General features: G+C 41.4%; 1 long non-coding RNA gene across 1 annotated transcript; it reads left to right on the forward strand.

Annotated features, from left to right (window-relative positions):
• The first annotated feature begins 21,386 nt into the window (after window positions 1-21,386).
• On the forward strand, window positions 21,387-23,103 carry LOC135286910 (uncharacterized). The gene is made up of 3 exons (XR_010350900.1): window positions 21,387-21,502; window positions 21,586-21,685; window positions 22,908-23,103. It is a non-coding gene; the product is annotated as an uncharacterized LOC135286910 (long non-coding RNA).
• Window positions 23,104-24,021: the final 918 nt, after the last annotated feature.

A 24,021-nucleotide genomic window follows, 5' to 3' on the forward strand; every position in this document is an offset into this window, starting at 1 on the left:
ACCCAGAGGGTGGCTGGGCACTGGAACAGGCTCTTCAGCTAAGTGGTCACAGCACCAGCCTGACAGAGTTCAAGAAGTGTTTGGACACTGCTCTCAGACACATGGTGGGATTCTTGGGGTTTTCCTATGCACAGCCAGGAGCTGGGCTTCAATGATCCTTGTGGGTCCCTTGCAGCTCAGGATACTCTGTGATTCTGCTGGTCATCTCTGTCTCTGCCCAGCTGGCAGCCAATATGACTTGCATTAACCTCACTGACTCCTTGGGCTGGTCTCTGGGGTGGGATCACCTTTCCTGCCTTGGGTTGTCTGCAGTGAAATTCTGAACCAGTCACTCTCATGGCCAGCATGGGTTGGTAGGCACAGGGAAGATGTAACTCACCTAGTCCAGACCTTTCCTTTAGGTGACTCAGTTGAGAAACATATATTTCACCAATGTCTGCAGTGGGTGTCAGAGTCTCTCTGTGACTCCAGGCACCTGTGTTTGGTCAGAAGCAGCTCCACCTGTCCCCTTGTGCCACGTGTGGAACATATCTGAGGACAGGAAACTTTTTCTGCCTTTTATGAAATGCTTAGCCCTGTGAGGAACTGTATTCCTTACCAAGACCACCAGTTCCAACATAAAAGCTCAATAATTAACATGCTGTTGCTGTAAACTTGTGGTCAATAATAAAGATGCTATTTTTATCATCTTATTTTCCATTTGTTTACCAAAGAACTATTCCCAAGGCAGTAGCAAACTGACTAGAAGTCAGATCAGAGATATTGTTGACCTCCATTTGCAGGTGCCACCGCTAAATCTCAAATAGTCATTACAGATGAGACCATGAAATTGTTTCTAACAGCTACTGCTTGGTTTGAATGATGCTGTCATTTTTAAATCTCACTTGCAATGAGTGTTCTCATCCTGACATATCTTTATTTTGTGGAGTCGGTTAAAGATTTTGAAGAACATTTTTCAGGAAGGGATTGTTTTGATGATATACTTTGCACATCATACTTGAACAATCCCCATGTGAAAGCTGAGTTGTTAAGATATCATTTTACTCCCGGTGGAAGCAGGGAAGTGCTGATGGATTGTCTATAAGATGCATGAGCAGGGGAGGCAGATTAAACAACAAGGTCTGAAGGAATAATTATTCTGTGTGCTTATCAGAGGAAATTGATTATCAGACATTCCTGATCAATTCATTTTCCCTACATCTGCTTCTGCACAAGAATGAATACATTTCACTTTATTAAAATTTCATGGTCTAAGGGAGCTTTTAGTTCTATAAACCAATCTACCAATAAGCTGCTAGTACAAACAGTCCAGCCTAGCAGTGATCTGCAAAATCTTCAAATATGGAAGCAAAACATTTGGGAAAAAGAGCAAAACCAGGAACAACTAAATGAAATGAAAGAAATGTGTAGTGAGTGGTAAAATTGTCCTTTGCCTCTTCCTTGTTACTCCTTCATTAGAGTTTTCTGCCTGTATCTCTGTCTGGAACTCTCTCTTTTCTCTAAAATAAAATGCATGCATCAGGTGAAGAAATTATCTAGATTGTCACAATCTTATTTTTGAAACTGGTTTGCAAAATTAATGAAATCTACCAGTGCTCTTACCAAAACTCTGGGCTTTGAAATTTATTCCTCAGTGTTTGGAGCCCACAGAAAGCAGCAGCAATACGGCCAGGAATTCTGTCGGGAGGGCAGGGAACTCACATCTTGGGCTGTTCAGTGCAGTCAGGAGCCATGAGTTCCTCCATCTACACATGTGCTGTGGTTTGCTCCATCTGGAGTGGTGACACAACTCTGCATGAACCTGCAGGATTGACTTACCCTCTTATTTTCTTCCTGACCCTTCTTGCTCTCTTGTCAGGACCTAAAAATTCCTCACTTGGTATGGAGCTCCCCAGCTGCACAGGAGGAACAGAACAGTGGTTGAAGTTCAAGCCGTGGACCAACAAAGCTGAAACAAAGGGACTGACTTCACTTGCCACCTTTCATATAAAGTATTTATTATTCAGAGTAACTCTCTAGGTGGGAAATTTAAACTATCCTGAAGACTTCTCATGTGCTGTACCTAGAAAAATCTTTATGCTTCAGAGCAAATTTTTTCATTTGAATGTGTTGATCAATACCCTGGTTTGGGAATCTGAAGTGTCTCAGGTAGTTCTCACTGCAAAACCAATCCAACTGTATACAGATAACAAACATTAAAAATTTCTTTTTCAGATACAGCAAGGCTCGAAAAGGACAGGTTTTTTGTTATTTTTCTTCACTGCACTCTTTTACTAAGATGATAAATGTTTATCTATGATTTAAGACAACCAAGAACAACCAGAATTGTGCATTTGCAATAGTGGTCGTGTAGGAGCTGGATGTCAGAATTGCACTTTGGGGATTATCATGCAACCCATATGGGTCTCCAGAAGGAGATGGTCTTGCACAGCTGCTTGCAAGTCAGGCCCTGGGTACCACCCAGGCAGCAACCAGACACTGCTCATAAACTTTGTTTCCTCATGGAAGCATTACCTTTTGCAAAAATATCAAGTTTTTGTCAAATATTCTGTTGGTGCAACAGTTAAGTGATGGAAAGTAAGTGAGACTTCCTTATCTGAACAGAGAAAACCAATTTCTACTGTAGTAAATCACCTAATCAAGAAGACAGATATGCCATATAGTATTTAGGAAAATGTATCAAGGTATTGCAAGACACAGTGCTTTGCAGCTGAAAAACCCCTCTACCCACTCAGAGTTCTGCTTGTAATATTATTTCCTCCTCTAGGAAACACTTTCTGCATCAATCTCAAAAGTAAGAATGTTTTCTTCATGAGCTGTAGACCAGCTGGTCAAGAGGGAATAGCAGCAAGGACGAAAGTGATGTCCTTGAATCCTTCATACAAATAATTTAGATTCAATCTGCTAACAGAGGTTAGATGCCAGTACATAATTCAGATCCCATTAGACTAGAACATCAGGGGTGAGATGATATTTAGATAGATCCTACAAACACAAATCTCCTTTTCCTTAATGCAGTTAACCTAACACAAATCACCTTACAATGAAAAATAAGCACTCTGAAGAATCAGAAAAGATGTGTAATTTAAAGTAAAATCCCACTTTCTTTATTAATTTTGGAAACTGAATTACTGTTTGCTTTGTTACAACTGTATTGCATTATTACAACAGTCAACACACATCTGAATTTCCAGGTTAATAATCACAACAATAAAATAAAAGGAAACTCTTCCCACTACAGACTATGAAGGACAGAAGGGCAATCAAAACACTTAATTTGAAAATCCTTGTTGACTAGAATATTGGCTCACTGTGATCATTACTGAGGAATTAATCTAACAGAACGTAGACACATAAAATGCAGGTTTCTGTGTAGGGGTTGCTAGTTATCCTGGGCTCCCTGTGTGGCCATTGGAAACTCAGCCAGGGAATTTTCAGAGAAGTTAAGATGCATTTTATCTCATCCAAAAGATGCCTACAGTCCTGACATGAAAATGTTTCTCTCCACAGACTGAAGAAAACACCTTGGCAGGCTCACAGACTGGAGGAGTGCAGTGTCAGCTTAGGTGGAACATGCATTGCCCATTTGTAAGGAAGAAGCCACAGAAGCACTTGAAAATCCTGGCTGAAGCTGTGAATACTAAACTGGCTGCTGTTTGGAGCCAGGGCTTGTTGGCCTGGTGCTGAACAGAGGGGTCACAGCACCATGAGCCCATGAAATTCCTGAAGAAATCCCTAGGAATGAGAACAAGAACATATCCCTGTCTCAGGGAAGTCTTATAAAACCTTGGTCCTGCCTCACAGTGTAGGACTGTGGGGAGGGGAAATGTTGGGCTTGTTTTCAGGTTGCTAGAAACAGCAGAGCTGTAAAATGTTGCAGGAGGAATTGGAAAACCTCTGAATTTCTGTTAAGCAGTGGGAGCCAGGGGCTAGCCTGACCTTCTGGAAATGGTTCCTTTTGAGAACTGATGAGCTGTACCCATTTTTATGACAGACCTTGTTCAGCAAGTCCCTTTTGCTCAGTTGTAATTTCTGCTGGAGTAAGTAACTAGATTACAATGTTATAGTGTACATATGGTCCTTACAGCTGGTGAATTAAAACTTCCCTGATTCTCCTCAGTCACTGCTGCTGCTGCCAAAATAAAGGTATTTTGCATTGAACACTGAATCTATGACTTTAAATCTGCCTTGCTCCAGCAGCCAGGCTCACTTAAAAAACGATGGTTCAGCCAATGACCATCCTGTTAATTTGCTAAAGAGATTATTGAATCTTGCCAAAATGCAAAAAGAAAAAGAGGAGCTGGGCTTTTCCATCATTGCTGATAAAAAAAGTGAAAGTGATGAGACAAACTGTGTGTACAGGAAATTAAATCTCTGGGACAAAACAACCTGGTTAACCAGAAAAAGAGCCAAGCACCCAGGAGACGGTAACACTGCAATCATAAAATATCCACATTTTTGGCTGCCAGGTTCCTAATAAATGCCCCCTTTGCTTCAGTGTTTTGCTCTCTGCATTCTGTCTATTCATCTTCTTCCCCTGGAATAAAGCTTTCCACTTCAGTTCTGCTTTTCAATTCTGAAATCCAGCTTTCTCAGAATTAATCTGTTTTGTGCTGTGCTGTCAGTAGGTGCCAAAGTCTCCAACTAAACTTCTGCATAAATTTAGGAATGGCAACAACTTCCTCTACCAAGTGTTTTCCTAGGAATCAGCACAAAGGTCCATGTTAGAGTTCCTAGGTCTTGCAGCAGACAGGTCCTCTCTCTTCTCACAGCCAGCCTAATTTGCTTTAAGATCTTGACTCTAACAGTGTAAGAACTTCCAAACTTGGCAGCTAAGATAAAAAATGCAGAAACAAACTACCACTAATGAGAAAAAGTCATCTTAATCAGGAGGACAGAACTCAATACATGTTTTGGCTCAATACTTGCTCTCGCTCCTTGAAGATCACCTTAAGAAAGAAGAGCCCTTGAAGCTTAATTTCATGAAGTCTGGCTTAACATTGGCAAGCAGAGTTATGAGAAACTCTTCCAAAGCAGAATGGTGTAGGAATCCCTCAATCAACATGATTTCTGGGAAATCCTGTAGTACACAACATGCATGTATGTAAAAATGGACCAAAACCTTCCAGGACCACTGCACAATGACCAAACATCATCTTCTGAGCATCCAGCTAGCACAGCAAGGCCTGTGACTCTCACAAGATGTGGTTTCTGAAACCTAAACATTCACACATAGTTTGAAGACTGGTCTCTTCTGAATGCTCATTGTTATCATTATTTTTAATTATAGGGCTTGTCATGGTGAAATGTTTATGAGGCTTCCAGCTTTCACTGGCTGTCAAAGGGAACTTAGTCCCTTCACACCACTGGAAAAACTGGCATGGTATAAAGCCATCAAGTGGAAACAAAGAATTAAATATCAGTGGTTTGCCAGAGCTTTGGTGACAGCCTTCTCCTCCCCTCTTTTCATTGCCACATGAACAGCTGAGAGATGCACAAGAAAAGGCAAAAGAAAAGAAGCCTTTCAACAGGAGACAAAAATGAATCACTTTAGAATAAACATAATTCTTCAGCCATGAAGGGCAATTAAACTTATTTTACTAGTGAAAAGGAGAGCTTAATAAAGTTATGAGTGTTTTAAAGCTCATAAAAGCAATTTTTACGTTCCCCCTTCACGGATGAGCTCTCACAAGTCACAAGTTTGTGAGCTCATTATCAGCTGCCATTCAGGGAGCTGCACGTTGTTAAAGTGCTTTGTCAATCTCTCCATCTCCAAGCCTCACCACTAATTTAAATCTGGGTTTTTTTCTTTCTATCCAAAGAATTAGAACCCAACAATAATTTTGATTAGAACAAGATAAACAATACCTTCAGTTGCCCATCTCTTCCCTTCGTGCCAGCTCTGTAAAATGATCAGCCAAATAATTGATATATTTTCTGGTTTTGTTTCTCCCCAAGTAGCTGTTGAAAACAGGTGGAAATATGAACAAATGATGGGAGGAGCTGTGGTGGAGCAAAACCTGAAATATAAGAGTGATAAGCAAATAACCAATTTTAAGGAAGGTATTTGAAAGCCTGGGCAATTTAACCCTGGTTTATCTGTGGGAATAATTGTCATCTTCTGAGCAGATCCATATCACTTTGAATGTTTACATCCTCTCTGGGGTTTTCTGCATTATTTGGATTTTTCCTCTCTTACTCTGGATGAACTTGACTTGCCATAGATTGACTTATTTTAGTGATTCTGGCTTAAAATTGATTTGAATTTACAGAATGAAATTTCCTTTTCTTTCAGTGCTTATACAATCACATATACAACAGGGGAGGGGGTGAGCTTGGAAGATTCTTCATTTGTTTCTGGTTCCTAAGAGCTGACATACAATAGACACAAACTTTGGTTGTGATCTGCTGATTTGAAAATTCCTGTATCTGCAAATGCTTCAGGAAGTTAAATCAATTCCTAAAATAATAGTGAGTGAAAGCTGTATGTAAAACTCTTGTTTTTTAACAACAGCTGCCTTATGCCAAGCAAAATAAAATAAGTAGTGAGCTGAGATGTGGAGTTTCATTTACATTCTCCCTTTCTCTGTTAAACCAAACAAAATGTACCATCTCAGAGGAAATTTCAGACACTTAAAATAATAGCACAAAGCAGTCACACCCCAGGTGGTGTTTTGGAGGGGCCACCATATGAGAAGCTACAAGGAGCCTGCCCAAAAAATCACCTTTCACTCAGGCACCTCTGTAAGTGGCTACCTCTTAAAAGTCAGCTGCTTTGTTCCTGTGCATAAAACATTGAAAATGTTGAAAAATTCAGATGTTATTTATCAGGCAACAACAGGGCAGGAAAATCACACTTCCTACAAAGCTCTTGACCTTTTGTTCAATCCCACTCTCCTGCACATTTTAATGCATGATTTGAAATGCTCTGCAATGAAAGGGAAATCAGACTGCTGTGATAGTAGTGGTGCAGTTATTTACAGTTGTTCCTGGAGGCTGATTCAGAAATGCTTTTGCTGGACCATGCACCCTCAGGTTTCTTTGAATATCCTCATCAGACTCTCCAGGATCTGGGCATTGTACAAGCACAAGTGTGATGCTTGTATATTTTAGGAAGCTGCTCCTCTTTGAACCCTCAGGTGTCAGGATTATGAGTAACATATTTGGTCTCTGGGACAATCACAACATGTACTTCCTAACACAGGAAACAATTTTTTGGAAAAAAGTGAATAAAAAATAAGAAATCTATCAATTATATATTTTTACAACCTTAGCTCTGCTGCGAGATTAAAACTGCCTCTAGACCTACCCACAGCAATATTCTCTGCAACTGTTGGCAAGGACATGTAGTGATAAGACAAGGGAGAATGGGTATAAACTGACAGAGGGCAGGTTTAGATGGGAGATCATGAAGAAATTCTTTATTATGATGGTGGCAAGGTGCTGAAACAGGTTACTCAGAGAAGCTATGTATGCCTCATCCCTGAAAGTCTTCAGATCCAAATTGGATGGGCCTTGGAGCAACCTGCTATAGTGGAAGGTATCCCCTCCCATGGCAGAGGTAGGAACTGGATGATCTTTAAGGTCCCTCCAACACAAACCATTCCAGGATTCTATAATTCTAAGTTTCATGGACCAGAGAAGAAAAATGTCAGAATATTCAGCCCTCTTACATGGTCATTGGTGAGTAATTTATGGATCAAGATCACTTATAACACCAAAATCAGAGAAGTTACTCTTGTACTAGCTGCCTGTTAGCAAAACAAACTTCTGAAAATAATACACACTTTTGCCACTTGCAATGCTCAGGTTTTTAACCAATTTCCCATTCAGACACAAATTTAGTAAGCTCTTTGTATTCTGTGTGGTGTCGAATATAATATTATTATGTGATACAAACCATTTTACTGTTTTCAAATATAACAGCTCTCCAGAGTGAAATACTGTTAATGACCAGCATAAAATAGTGATCATTTTAGTACAGGTTGTAAATCAAAATTTATTTTGTACCTGGCCTGCCGTGAGGGTATGATTAACTTTTATAAAATGGGCAGGATTTGGGGAGCCATTTGATTGGTCAATATTAGTTCTAAGCCACAGGTATAAATCTTTATGACTAAACAGGTCGAAATGCATTAGTCCTGTGCCCCTCCTTCAGTTCACATTGCTGTAAAGTGGCAAGGAAAAAAGTACCAGTGAAAAAAAAGTGCTTTTTAAAAATTTCCTGATGTATTTTCACCCAGCAGAATGAAAACATACTGTCTGCTTTAGGTCCAGCCTTGCTGCATGATGATCTCTCCCAGTTACAGCCACAGGCTGGCATCTATGGAGGTTGCACAGCTTGGAGGGGCTTGTGAGAGCCAAAATCCTGCAAAAGGTGCTCACCCCCTCAGCCAAGTCCTGGAGCCATCCCTTATCCCTTCCTGTGGCCAAGGCCAAGGTTGAGAAGCACGAAGCCACCTGGTGCTGCTTGGAGAGCCAAAGAGGAAAATGTGGCATGGATTAAACAGAAGTCCCTGAAGTTATCAACTCTCAGCTAAGTCATGGCCTGGAGCAACCCTCTGTGCAGATTCTATTCAAATGGAGACACTTAATTTCACTCTGCTTGTTCATTTTCTTTTTCCCTTCCTCTCCAGGGCACAGACATCAAACTCCACAGGAAACAATTTCAGGACTTCAGCTCTCTTGTGCAGGTGCTGCTTCCCAGAGCCATCACCCCAGCAGAGCTGGAAGGCAAAAAGAGCCTGCTTCTTGATTACTGTGTTGTTCTCCACCTCCCTGCCCAGGCAGGTGTGGATGCTGAGCCAGCTGGTGCATGGGGATGAAAGAGCCCTGTGAGCTGCTCAGCCCATCACTGGGGTGGTGAGGCACATCCCAGTGCCAGCCCTGCATTTTTCAGAGGTTCTCATGGAGCTGGAAAATAATTCATTTCTATACCTCCTTCTGGGCAGGCATAGGGAAATATCTCCATGCCTTGACTGAGATATCTGATTTCTTGCACTAAAAAATAAGGAAGAAACCAGAAGCCTTGCTATGAGGTGTGGGCACCTGAAGAGGTTTAATTCTGCTGGAGACCTGCTTTGGCTAAGTGAGGGTGACAAGGACACACAGACAGGCTGTGCCACAGCAGGAGCCCAGCCAGGACCTTTGTCACTCCTCTGCACCACCTCTCTGGCAATAAATCTATGAACACTGTCTCCAGACAGTTAATGATGTGTTTATGCACCAGAGTTTCTAACACTTTATAAGCGATTCTTATCATCCCTTTAATCATCTTCCTTCAGCCATTTTAAACTGCTGTTCCCATGAGACCTATAAATGAATATTATTCATCAGTGAACAATGTTAGTGAAGGAATCCAAATAGAATCTGGTGCTTTATATGTGCGAATTAAGAGGCTTTATTATGAAAACTCTTCTGCAATTTTAATTACAGTGACTGTTACTTTTGACTGCGCATATTAAAAAAATTATTTATCTCTGATAAATGCTAAAATAGCAACTCCAAAAATGACACCAAGAAAACAACAGAAAATACATGGTGAAATATTTGTTATTTTGTGTCTTTAAAACATTCAGGGCATGACTAGTGCAAAGCAAGATTAGGAAAATAGTAAAACTGCTATTAGATGGGAAAGGGCTTTCTTTGCTTAAAGGAAACCTAAACAGATTTAAAAGAAAGCTTGATCAAAACTGGAATGACTGCATGCAAAACTTATTAAACAAGTTATTATTCATTTCCCGTCTGAGTAGTCAGAGATTTACTGAAGCAAATATCCTCTGAAGCAGATTTTAGCACCTTCCTGACCTGGTGGCCAAAAAGCACAGCCAAGCAGGCAAAAACTGGCTCTTCTCTTTCCAAGTGCTCCCTGCTTCTTGTTTAGATAAGAAATGAGTCATCTGCAGTCTTAGCAGGCAGCACTGCTGGCCTCATTGCTCAGATTTTTTTACTTCAGAGGGTACTTCCCTGTCTCAGACTGTTCCTTCCAAGTCAGGATGCACTGCCCTGTGCCTGGAACAGCATCAAGCACTTGCCATGGTGCATCCAGGGCTCTTCAGAGCAATGTAGCCTGGTTTGTTAAAAGAAAACAAACAGATTAACATCTATGCTGAAATAAAAAGAGTTCCACTAGGAGAGGAATATTTTGTGGACAGAAGAAGCTCTTCTTTCTGAGAATGGATCACATTTAGCTTCTGAGATCCAAGGAGCAACCGCTTAACTGGGACTGATAGAGCCGCACCAGTAAGAACTACTTCATTCCCAGTACTCCTTCCAAATGGTGTGTCTTCTCCTTTAAAGCTGATGGCTGACTGCAGGCTGGGCAGATCTTTAAATGTTTTTATTTGACTTGTGCCCTCCACATCCAGGGTTGATTCACAGTCTTTAGTGCCTTGGTGCAGCCATCTGTTCCCCTGGCCAGCTGCCCGGGGACAAACCTGCTCCTGCCCTTCCCTGGACATATGGTGCCAGCACTGAGCGGGGGCAGCCTGCCCCGCAGGGAAACTCAGGGAAATTCTCTCTGCCTCTGCTCTGACAGGGAAAAAAAAGGGCAAAACCAGGCTGAAAAAATACAGATAAGGAGCCTGAGGTTGTTTGTGCTGCTTCCAGAAGACCCACAGCCAGGCTGAGGGGAGGCAAGGTGGGCGACCACCTTGGAGCAGTTTACCCTGAGGTCTCTTGATAATCTGCAGAGATTTTTGCACTGCCAGGCATCTGTCTTGCTCCAGGCTGTGCTCAGATGAGCACACCAGCTCCAAGGGGAGCTGGGGAGGGCTGGTTCCCCTTAGACACCCTGCCTGCAGACATCTACCCGCAGGTGAGTAAAGTCCCTGCTTCCTCCAGGCTTCACAGCTCCCACAGGATGCTGCAGGGAAAGACATTCTTGGGAGGAGCACAGTCCCAGGGCAGCCACCCTTTAAGGCTGGATTTGCATTTGGCACAGATGGGTGAATGTCATTTTAAGGTCTGGATGCCATAGCATCAAAACCACAACTGCAGCTCTCCTGGGTGCAACTTGTGGAAAGCTGCAAACATCAACAACAACAAACCCCCCCCCAAAAAACCCCAAATAAACAGAAAAACCAAACCAAAGGGGAAAAAAAAACTCAACAAAAAAACCCAAAGAAAACCAAAAAAACCAAAAAAACCCCACAAGAAACACCAAAAACCAAAAAATCCCAAATCCAGCCTGCCCTTAACATCAATTGGCAAAAAATCATCTGACTGATGGTTTCACTAGTTGTGTGCAGGCTGCAGAAAGTGGCAGGTCACTCTCACCACAAGATACACACTGGGATAATGAGCTCCAGGCTTTCATCTTAGGGATGATTAGAGCCACAGAGCTCTCTCAAGGGAGGAGTTATCCTTAGGGGGATAGGAGGTAGCAGGTCCTAAGTGACAGGGCATTAAGTGAGCACTCCCACAGAAGATACTCAATTTGCCATGATTTGTCACGTATGTGTAATTCGAAAATTAATGTGCAGTTCTGCTCCTCCAATTGTGCCTTCTAATGGGTTTTGGAAGGATTTATTTACTACTGCTTGTTGTGACATTTTATTAATTTTATTTCAACATTTTATTACTGACAACAAAAGCTGAGAAAATACTTTGAAATATTGCAACCTCTTATTATATCCATAAACTACCTTTGCTGGAAAGGGAAGTACTTGCTATTTTATGTAGGAGTGAAATGATATTCTTGCTTCATGGTTCACTAAAGGTTTGGAAGACTCCTACACCCAAACTCTGCTTTACTGCTGTAGAGTTGAAAAAGGTGGACTGAAATGAAGTGTTAATTGTAAAGCTAGAGGTATTAACTCAAGCATTCAAATGGTATTCAAATATGAATCCGAGGAATCACTAAGTACTGTTAAACTGAGCCCTTCTGTGTGAGCAATGCAGGGCAATAAACAGAGTCTCAGCGGCAAATATATTATAACCTTTTAAAAAAGCTTTAGGAGTGGTGTGAGGATCCAGAGAGTAGTGGTTATGCCTTTCACACGAGACAAAATAAGTGTAAGATACAATTAAAAAAAAAGAATTAGAAAATACAGATAAAGAAATAACAGGATTTTAATTTTTTTAAAAAAAGGAAGAAATTATGCCTTTTGCATATCCCAGGATTATTTGCAAGTTGCCAATGAACATGAAGATAATGGTTTTGTCATTGCAAGGAGCTGAATTTTAAAAAACTTAAATATCTCACCAAAGACTGTTAAGGGAATGAAATTCTTCAGAGATAAGAAGGAAATTCCTACTCCAGATTAATCACTGAAAGCAATTAACCAGGAATTGCTTAATTAATTAGATAAGAACAGTTTGTTCTCACACTGGAGAGCACGGTCCTACATTAAGGATCTCTGGTAAGGCTGGTGCTGTCTGTGCTCAGAAATGACCCAGGAACAGGGGAAGACACTTGACCACATCAACCCCTGGCTGATAAGCAATGCCAATCTTGTACTGTCCTGCAGCTTCAAGATAAAAAGATGTGTTTAAATAATTTCTGACCTCTGTCCCAGCTCTCACCAGCAGGTGTGTCATGTAGAAAACTCAGACACCTTCTACCTGTGGTACCAGGGATGTCTTTCCTGAAGGAGTACTATGTGGCATGTGGGTGTCTCCTGAAGCCATAGGAGGGATGCCTTTGGAAAATCCTGTTCTTTGACCCTGGCCTCTGGCCAGTGTGTGATGTGTCTGCAAATGATGCAGTGCAGTTTCCTTCCATGGCCAGTGTCAGAGTGGTGCCAAGGGCAGTGGGAAAGAGGAGTAGAGGAAAACATTTGGGTTTATGACTGAGCCTCCCACATACATCCCACATCAGTAATAAAATAAGTCCAACTAGATGGAAAAGGTAAAGCAATGTCACTGTGGAGAAAGTGAAGCTCAATAAACCAAGATAGAAGTGATATGCATATATCAGAAGGAATATTTGTGAAAGTTGATGCTGTAAGTCCTCTTAAATCTATCCCAATTCTTGATAAAATGAAACCTGCCCTTTTTGTGGCTCACTGTCCTAGTGCTGCCCATAAATCCTCCTGGGAAAAAATTTATTCTGAGTTCTTCTTGACATTTTTTCCCCTTTAGTGTGTAACAAAAACAAGTGCTTCCTGTGCTCAGTTTTTAAGTGGTCAGTGTTCAGATTATGAGCTGAAAATTAGAGCACTTGACAGTCCACACTGTGGAAAGCCCAAACAGAGGAACTTTCACCCCAGAGGAAGGGGAGGAGAAGGCATCTTGAGTCCTTCACTACTTCATGTTCAATCAATTTTCCCTCAATGCAGAACCAGTTCCTTTTACTGTTTCCTGTCTTTCCCTTATGCAGGGCAAATCAGTCCCGTCCAGTATTTATGGCAGCCCTTATTTCATATTGATTATTTTTAGCTCTTGGTATTCAGCAGCAGCAGAATCCTCTATTGAAGTTCAATGTAAAATCTAACTACAGCAGCACTCTTGCAATAATTATTTTATGAATTAATTACAGGTAAGTGGCTGTACATAAGGGCAATTGTAATTATCTGTATCACACAGTGAGCTGCAGTCACACTTTTGGGCTTGAAAACTTTTCTTCTGCCTTTTAAGAATAAGCTCATTGAGTCTAAAAGAGCTCCTTGCAGCAGAATTTGGCTGACAGACTGTTGATTGAATGCAATATTTCTGTCTCAGGTTTGTGGGGTTTTCCCCTGAAGAATCTATTAACAACTTTTTCTTTTCTATATCCTTTCTCAGTTGCTGTGTGATGTAAGTTCCAAGGTCAGGCAATATCACCATGGGCCTTCATTCCAACACCCCATTATTTGGGCAGAAATCTCATAAAAATGAATCAAGAAAGAGTGTGGAAGCACCTTTGTAATATTGCTCATTTTTGGGGGGATTTGGCTGAGCCCTGATTAGTTATGTGGTATCTCATGCCTGCTGCTTCACTCCATCCTCAAAATCTTTCTAAGAAGTGTATTAAGACTGAAGCCAAACAATAATGAAACAATACAGATAATAAATTCAGGACTTACATGTATCTCTCCTCACACATGCCCACTGACAGCAGCATGTCTCAGAAACCTTTATTATTTGCAAAGGTCAGGAGCAGATGAGCTGGGTGTTGCTGGTCCATGCCAGCAGGAAGAGTTTCCTTCCCCAAATCTCCTTAGGGCCACTGCCAGAACTCAACTGGGATAATCTGCAGGAAGCTTCTCTGGCAGGAAATGAGCTGAAGGTGCCTCCAGTCCAACCTTCCCCTCCTGTGGTCTCACACCAAGCTTAGACATTATTTACAACTATTTCTCATTCCCACAGGTGCTCAGCACCCCTGACCATCCCTATTTGCTCCCCAGATCCCTTGTCCTTTATCCATTATCCTTCTGGGCAGGGCTCCAGAAGCACAGGGGCATTTAAGCACTTAATTCCAGAGTGGAGCACAGAGATAGAGCCACCACTGCAGATTTTGGGTGAAGGAAACTCTTTGCTCCCACTGTGAAGATCTGTAGAAAAGACATCAGGGTTCATTGGGTCACTTGGGTGTTCAGAAAACATCAGTGTCTTGCACACCTTGTCTGGAGTGTGTGCAGCTGATCAGATGGGTTCTACCACAACACCTGGGAGGTGTAAGAACATTGCTCTGGGGACTAAAGGGTCCCTTTGCTCTCTCCTTCTCTCGTGGGGATGTCTGCACACATTCTGTGCAGCCCACTGAGATCACTGTGCACATTCTGTGCAGCCCACTGGCAGGAAAATGTGCTTGAAATCAGAGAAGGTTCTTTGTGTGGGAAGAAGAAAAGATCAAAGACTAATTTACTTAGTTCTTAGGAAATGAACCATGGCTCAAGCAAGAAAGAAACTAGAGAGATAAGAGAGATGTCAGGATGCAGAACTGAGATCTGGAGAGCTGCAGTACCCTGCACAGTCTGCAGTGAGACCAACAGGTCTGGAAGAATTTCAATAACAAAGCAGGGACACGGTTAAAATAGAAACACTTTTCCACAAAACTGGTTACAAAACAGTCAAGGAAAGCTAGCAGAAGCATAACCTCTGCTAAATGCTCTCTCAAATGTGATTTTTTTTCCAATGTTAAATATAAAATATAAGGAATAGAAACCATTGCCTCAAAAAGTAACTTTGAGAATATTTTGGTTACCACTCTGGAAGGCACCACATATTAATTTCTCTTCAGCCCTGACTCAAGAAGTTCTGAACACCTTCAAAAGTTAGTAGATCTGTAGTTTCTAAATAACTCAAATTTTTTCATGTTTCCTTTTTCTGTCCACTGTAAAGCATTTCCATAAAATTTCTGAACTTCCACAGGGGAAGTAGCTAGTGCACTTATTTTTACCAAGGAAAATCACTTTGTTAGACTTTCTTTCTTCCCAGATTCCCTGAGCTGAGCTAAATAAGAAAATCTTAATTAGTAAAATGCACAAGGAAAGGTTAAAACTGAGCATGGTCTGAAACTCGGCCCTATTGAATCATATTTAAAAATTCCATTGATTTCCATGGGGATGAAAAACACATCTGCTTTGGAGAGGATGAGTTTAATTGTATGATGGGATTAATACAACTGCTTTGGAGGAGGCTCACTCAGCCCTAAATGCTTCCAATTTTCTGACAGTTTTGCAGCCCTAATCTTTGATGTTGAAATCCTTCAGAGGGTCAGAAGTCCTGCTGTAGTTCAGATCCCAGCCTTGCTGAGGAGATGAACCTCATCTCTTCATCATCATTTTCTTCATCAAGAGGAAAATTAGGAGCAGGATTTGGCAGGATGAGCAGACTCTGAGGAAAGAATCTTTCCCATCCATTTTGCAAGAAGTATTTCAATAGATGGCCCTGCCTGGATGTATCTACTGAAGGAAAAGTGTCCTGGAAGTGCCAAGGTGACATTTGGCATGAGCTCTCACAATCTCATGGTCTTGACAAATCAAAGGTTTTGAGAAAGTTATGCCACAAATAGGCTAAACAGCAGCAATTTCCAAACACCTCAACAGGCATTTAAAAAAATTGGGTACTCAGCTTCTCTGAAAATCAGGCAGTGAGACTAAAATTCATCTGCAGTGTAGACATCCATATCTGAGAGAAGTAATGGGGGCTACACAGGGTAGGGAACAGCTGAGCAGCCTGAGACTGTGAATCCAGGGGATAAATGATGTCCCTAAAGTGCCTCTGTCTCCCAGTGACCATGAAGGGTGACTAGCTTGGCTCTTAAGGTAGGTGAGATGAATCACAGCACTAGTTAGCTAGAAAATGGTGCAATGATGTTGCTGAGTTGGTCCTCAGTAAAAATATACATTTCACAGTTTGTCTCCTGTAATTGGTGTGGATGCAGAACAACTACTGAGTCCAGTATGGAGGTGGTTCTTCCCTCACCCTTAAAGACCTGAACTACTCTAAAAGCACAAATGAATGGTGGTTTCCTGAAGTTGAGATAGAAAATAAGGGTCATATCACTTGCTAATGCCATCAATGTTGCAAGAGTCAGGGACTGAACTGTAGTTGTCCTTGCTCTTCATTTCTGTCTCATGTTTGCTCATGAAGCCATTCTTTCTACTGTCCAAAATAAGTGTCAGGATGTAGCCTCCAAAAATGTATTTCAGTCTGCTTGCTGATGATAAATCACCTTTTGTTGTGAAGGGTGGAGGACTGACAATCTGATGTGCAGGCTTCTTAATCATGTCCTTTTGGAAGAAAATTGCCTCCATCTATTCTGAAATGTTTGTTTAAATAAGATGAAAACCAGTGTCCGTGTCCTGGTTTAAGGCTGACACGGACACTCACACAGCTCCTCCCAGTGGGATGGCAGAGACAATTGGAAGACATGTGGGTTGGGACAAAAACAATTTAAAGGCAAAGCAAAAGCCACACACAAAGGCAGACAAAACAAGGAATTCATTCCTCATGTCCCATGGACAGGCAGGTGCTCAGTCATCCCCAGGAAAGCAGGGCTCCCTCAGGCATGGAGGTGACTTGAGAACACAAAAGTCATCACTCTGAACATCTTCCTTCTCCTTGCCCCAGCTTTCTGTACTGGACATGATGCTATAGGGTGTGGAATATCTCTGTGGTGAGACAGGGTCAGCTGTCCTGGCTGTGTCCCCTCACAACCCCTTGTGCACCCTCAGCCTCCTGTCTGGGGGTGTCAGGGTGTCAACACATATCCAAAGCATGGATGGCTCCTGTGAAGGAAATTAACTCTATCCTAGCTAAAACCAGCACAATAAAAAAGATTTTTTTTTACAGGGAAATAAATTTCACTTTTGTCCTTAGACAAACCCATAATCTTGTCATGTACTGTGGTTGAAGTAAAGTTCAAGAGTGATGTGTGGCCATACACAGGTTTATGATTATTTCCTTAGAATCACCTATTTTTTTATGATCTACTTTAGCCTGTTTTAAGCAATATATTTGGCAGCCTCAGTTCTTTTGTCAGGAATACAAAATACCACAAGTGTTTGAGAAGTTGATTCCTATTAATTCCCAACCCTTCCAAAAGTCAGTTTTTCTGCAATCCTTTCAGGTCTTCCTCTCCAAGACCAGGTGCTGACTACATCTGGTGAATTTTCTACATCAAGAATGTTCTGTGAGTCACTCTGGGAGCTGCACAATTAATAGTCAGACTGTTTCAGATGCTTGGAGATAGACAAACATCTCCTCCATCTCCTTATACTTTTGGGTTTGAGTGGCTCTCATATCTCAGCTGAAGTCACCTCTTTACTCAGGAGAGGACAAAGAGTTCTGGTTGGTGTCCCCACGTGATCTTGGGGAAGCATCTAGCCATTTATATCTGTAACACACTGCAAAATTGAATTCTGCAGGGACAGAATTCTGGGATACCAGCAGAGGCAGAGTATTTCTCAAATGTGGGTCTTTTACTTTCCCTTTTCCAGATTTTACACCCTCCTGTTAAGTAAATCACTTAACACATCAGAGGTTCTTTACAGAGTTGTAAACTGAAATGTTGTTCTAAGTTGCCAATTTCCACTCTGTTATTTCACCTTTCCCTCCACACAGGTGAGCTCTAAAGAATCAATTCTCATCTTCAAAGACATTAAAGCAGTTAATGAGATTGATAGGGTTACCTTCCTCTCCAAATAAAACTGTCCAGCTTTTACTCATTGCTCTCTTTGTCAAATATTTTTATTCCCCCTTTAGAAAAAGAATGTTAAAATTCATTCTTGATCCATATCATATAAACATTTGCAATCACAAAGGAAAGAACTGCTGACAGAACTAATTTTTCATTGTTTAAAGGTTTTTATGAAAAGAGCACCCGGAGTTATAACTTTTGAGGGATTTAAGGCTTCCATGTCTCAGTTACAAGATGTGTTTATAGCAGTGAGAGATCTCTGCTGTCAATCTATATTTAATATTTGACTGTTTGACTTTCCAGTAATGGTCCTTTAATCACAGTTTTGTTCAATATTAAGGCTCCTCCATTCTGCTTTGGTTAAAAACCCAAGCAGAACCTCGTTACCACCCAGGGTAAATCTCAGCAAGTGGTGTAACATAAAATAGTCTGTGTCCCAAATCCAGCAGAGTGAAGGTGGCCCTTGGTCATGGTCATTGGGATCAGTGAACTAGAGCAGGAGCTGGTCACTGTTCCCGGTGCAGACTGGCACTGAAGAGCAAGACATGTGGCTGGCCAGAGGGTTTCATGCTTTTCCATCAGTGGCAGGAGAGTCTAATGAGAGTCTGAACCTCTTTTCCATCCACCATGCTCAGAGGTTTTCTGCCAGTGCATCACATGCCTCTCCCTCCCCTTCTTGACTGTTTGGTCCCAGATTTATTTCCCTTTCTCTCTTCTACCTACCATTGCTCATGTCTCTTCTACCTACCGTTGCTCATCTCTTCTTCCAAGCATTTTTTCTGACTTCCTTCCCTTATCTCTAATTTAATTACATTTTTAACCACTGTCTGCCTAGCCCTGCAATTCCCTTTTTCACCACCACATTCGCAGTAAAGAAGAAAAAGCTGTGGAAAGCACAGGGCAGAAATTGGCCACCACTGATTCTGAGGAGCTGAAATGTGTTGCAAGAACATCTGGGTCTGCCCTGGAGCTGTGAAAAGGAAATTCATTCACTGTCTCCATGCAAGCAGAGGTCAGGAGGAGTAAGAGCTGAAAGGCAGGAGGAGCCACAGTGAAAAGCCAAGCCTGGAAGATGTTTGTTGTCAGGCTTTCAGAAGTCTGTACTGATTCAGGGGAAAGCAAGCTGACTTCCAAAAACAACAGCTCAATAGGTTTTCTAGGCACTGGCACAGTTATCCTTGGCATAAAGGTAAATTTAAGTTTCACCTGGGGAAAGGGTACTAAAGCTGCTGAGAAAAGTCTCAGGTGTTGCCTGGCACGCGCAGTGCAGTGGTTGAAATGCTTTGGCAGAGGCCCTGAATCAAAAAGTCATGGAAAAGTCAAAGCACACAAAGCCCCCTTGCTCTACAGGTCTCAAAGCTGGCTGAATAGGAATTGCTACAAGGATTAATTCAGGTGAATTAATCCTTGTAGCAATCAGCCTCAGCCAGGATACACGAGCCCTAGGTGATGGGATTCAGAAAACAGAGAGTGGAAAAGTGGTGGAAACAGCCTCATCTTGCAAATATTTGTTTGAAAAGCAGTGCCAGTGAGCAACCATGATTAAAAAAAAAAAAAAAAAAAAAGGGGCAGCAATAGCAGCCATTGTCAGGATTTTCATGCTCTGCTCAGGCTGCACATTTGATCTGTCACAAAACCCCCAAAGCCACCTGAATGAAGTCCTAGCTCCTGTGAATGGGTCTGGTTTAAAGGAGAAATCTGTTTTTAAAGGACACAAAATTTGATACAGGATCTACTTGGAAAGCCCATGTGATTTGATAAAAAAAAGGTTGTGCTTCACTGGCTTGTCAGAACATGAGTTTCACTGTCAGTGTAAAGGCTTCTGTGATGAAACCAATTACTACATTGGGTAGGAAATTCATAAAGCTTTTAACCCAATTCTTTGGTTGCTAATTAAAATAACATCTAAGAAGCAGAGTTATACAGGCATGAGATATTAGCACAGTGCTTAAAATTAGGTTAATTCTAGAAATCATCTCTTTTAAAAGAAAATTTAACATCCATGAGAGACTCTGCAAAAACCATCTGTGGGATGTGAGATTTGTTATTGTTTATATTAACACTGGGTATAATGGCACTGAAATCAAGGTTTTCTGGTTTTTAGATTATGCTAAAGACCCACAAATGATAATGGGCTTTGAAATTGGACTCTGAAGTAATATCAAATAGTGAATGTGATTAAATATAGATAAACAGAGCACAATCAGTCATGGAACAAGAAACCAAAAAAGCAGTTGTGGAAATGGAAATAGAGTGCTGCAAACTGCCAAGAGAAGAGATTTGTCAAAGAAACAGAAAATGGTTCAGAAAATGTCCTGAGTTTAGGCAGTAACTTTGCTAATGAATGCAAATGGGACGTTGGACTGCTCAGGAATATAATTTGTAAATCAAAAGGAGAGGTAGTACAGCATTTCTGTACAATGTACTAGTTAAAGATCACCTAGAGTAACTGACATTGTGCTTCTGAAACAACCTAATTTCTCTTTACTGGGAGAAATAGAGATGAAGTCTAATATTATGCATCTCAAAGATTTGAGGGCTGAAGGGATTTAATGAAAAATTAGACTTTTCCTTCAGTGCCCAATGAAAAGGCTGTTTTTGTAAACATTCTCACATCAGATTGGTAGCATTGCTCTGAAGAAAAAACACGCGTGGAGAGGTGCAAGAGAGAAGAAGTATTGCCACTTCCAGCAGTATTTATCCAAATCGCCTCCACCCCATGCTGTGCCCCTGCCATACAAGGGGGGTAAGAGCAATGGTGCTCTCAGAGGCCCCTGATGAGGAGGGTTCAGCTCTCTGAGGGTCCTTGGTGCAGCTGTGGAGGTGCCAGAGGTGTCCTGGAGAACAATAACTCGTGTTTTATTCCATTTATTCCATTCCAGGACATGCCCTGCTCTAGAGAGCTTTTGATGCCCACAGAGGAAACACAATCAAGGGAAAAGAGAGGTTTGCAATAATTTAAGTGGTAGGAGTAGAAACAGCATCCCCACACTGCAGTGTTTTATGGGTTTAGCTGTACACCAGTGTGTGTCTGAGCAGCAGTGAAGATTAATTCTGTCCAAAGTTGGTTTTTTTTTTTTAATTTCTGACCCTCAGTTTCCAGATCTGTCTTGCGTCCCTTTCCTCTGTTGGTGCTGCTGTAAATCTGAGCTCTCTAATGCAGCTCCTACATCCACCCTGTGCAGCACAAGCTGTTGTCAGGAACAGAAATAGTTCATGCCTCAACAGCTGTTCAGCAGGAATGTATTGCTCCTTGCTTGCCTGTCTCCTGTTCCCATGACACTGCTGTTGACAGGTTTTGAACACGTCACAGACACAGGGGAGGGGAACAAGATATGAATCAAGCTAAAATCCCAGGCAATAAGATTTCTTGTTTCTAAGGCCTTGTTTTCCCCTGTGTTTGATAAGAAAGTTCATTTATTACCCTGTTTTTAAGTGAGTTGTATATTCTACCTTCAGGATCCTAATTGCTTTTCAGATTGTGAATACCATTAATACTGTATATCTTTATTTTCTAGCCTAGGTAATAATTGAGCATTCAGTCATTGTTAGACTCACCGTTCTGCCAAAATTTATTAAAATGAAGCAATTAACTATTGTCTTAAATGGAGTTTAGAGGTAAGGCTCATTAATTTTAGACCCAATACAATTAACTGGGATGATAAATGTAAACTTTTTTATCACGGCTTTGTACAGAAACCTTTTCTTTATTATGCAGTGTCAGTATTCCCTTTGTGCTGCACATTTTTTAGTTTGTTTGGCTCCTTTTATGAAGACAGCAGCCATTACTGCATTTGACACTGGAATTGTTCTGAATCACACCCAGAGCAATATTTGCACCCCCATGGCTGGTAGGCAGAAGGCAGCACCCTTTGGACAAGACAAGACCTTCAGATGCAGAAATTCACAGCTAAGGTCTGTCACACAGAGTGGCTTGATTTCAAAAGCTGATTTCCCCCCTGCCCTGAGCTTAGCTACAAACCTTTCAGATGAAGTCCTTTTCTAATTAAGGTCCTTAATGCAGATGAACCTAATGATGTAGCTACATGTTCATGAACAAGGTCAGAGAGATGAGGACTCCTGATGAAGTCCAGAAGGAGCACTCAGGAGCATAGTGTCAAGGCACATGATTAAGTGCCTTGCTGAATGAAAGCCTCAAGACCTAAATATACCCAGCCAGATTCCCCAGAGGCCCCACAGCACATCAACTCAGACCCAAAGATGATACAACAGTTTCATTCCATTACATTTTCTACTTTAACACACAACTTCCAGGGCAGCGTTATCCATATTCCTCAGTTTGGCTTATTCCTTCTCTACTGAAACAAGGGGAAGAAATATGAACAATAGGTAAGGTAAGAGAGTCTGAGGGAAAAAAAATAAAAATAAACATAGTTATAAACTCTGCCATTTGGTCACAACTCTGAACAGTACAGCTTTTCTGCACCTTTCTCTAGCAGCTGGACAGAGCACTTGGAAGGTGCTTTCAATTCTTAGAGACTGGGTATTCTTGTCCAGATATCCAAGTACAGTCACCTTTCAGGACATGTCTTCTGTTGAAGCTTTTGTGTCATCTGAGATGTAAATTACATCACCACTTTGCTTTTATTTATTTTAGAAGAGTGAGGAAAGCCATCAAAATGGGGAAGGATCTGGAGCTGGCTGTCTCCACACATTACTACCTTCCTCCCCTACCTCCACAATGAGATAAAAGGGGGACAGCTGGTAAATGGCTCTTTGAAACCTGACAGACTTTCCTTTTGATTCATGACAGCTTTGAGAATCCCTGGGCTGGCTGCAAAAATGCAGCTTTGTAACCTTCACTCTGATCTGCTCCTAGGGGTGAAGGTACACAGCTAAAATCAAGAGGAGTTTGGCTTCTACCTGCAGGGAGGTTGTGATCAAACACCCAAGAAATGCCTGAGATCATCTATTCCAAACCCCTGGCAATGAGCAGCAACATCTTCAACTGGATTGGGTTTTTCAGATCTTCATCCAATTTAAGATAAAATGAAATCCAACAATTTCTGAGTAAACAGAACAACTTGATCATCTCAAGAGGAAAATATTTCAGTAAGGACAAGTACTGTATATGGAACTATTTTGTGCTAAGAGAAGACAAAAATAACTTCAAATAAACAACACTGAGTTTCCATTTTCATTGTGGTACCAGATTAAATCTCAAATCTGAGAATGCTTCTTGGGTCACAAATTTTGGTTTTCAACTTGTTCTTATTTCCTGGGAGAGTTAGTGAGGTAGCAAAGGAGACTTCAGAGAAGTCACAGATATGTCAAGATCTGTAAGTAATATTTCAGGAAAGGTGCTTTGTGATTTTGTCTGGGTGATAGCACTTCAATGCAATCAGCAAGAGAATTTGTGCCTTTCTGGGGATCTTTCACAGAATCAGTTGTGGCCATTCTTCAGTGTCAAATCCTCAGGAGCCAACAGATTCATACTTTCAGCAAACAAATAATATCAACAGTGAATTATCTGCTTCAGCAGTAACCTTCCAGGTAGAAAGCCTCATTTCTCTAGTTTGGAAAGGGAATTTAAATTAATAAAATTAAAAGCAGCCAACTTAAAGTACTACCCCACAAAAGGCCCATAACTGCTTAAAATCATCCTCAATCCCCACCTCATCAGACAGTTTCTACTCATGATGCACCCAGTTTGGTTTTATAAATCTGCAGGGCAGGAAGCCCAGGTCACCCCCAGGTCACACATGTCCTGTGTTTACCCAGAGAACAATGGCACAGGGGCACTGATTTACCAGATTAGACATGACCCCACTTGCTGAGCTGCACAGAAGAGCCTGCCTGTGATTAGTAGCTATCTGTGAAATGTTCAAAGTGAATTGAGACTTAGCAGCCTCATCTGACTCCCCAAAGGTCTGTAATCCCTCTGCAGGGGGGTGCAGATGAGTTGATGTGACGTAATCTGTAATTAAGCAGCT

The sequence above is a fragment of the Passer domesticus genome, chromosome 1 (genome assembly GCF_036417665.1).
Source record: "Passer domesticus isolate bPasDom1 chromosome 1, bPasDom1.hap1, whole genome shotgun sequence".
In the NCBI taxonomy this organism is placed as follows: Eukaryota; Metazoa; Chordata; class Aves; order Passeriformes; family Passeridae; genus Passer; species Passer domesticus.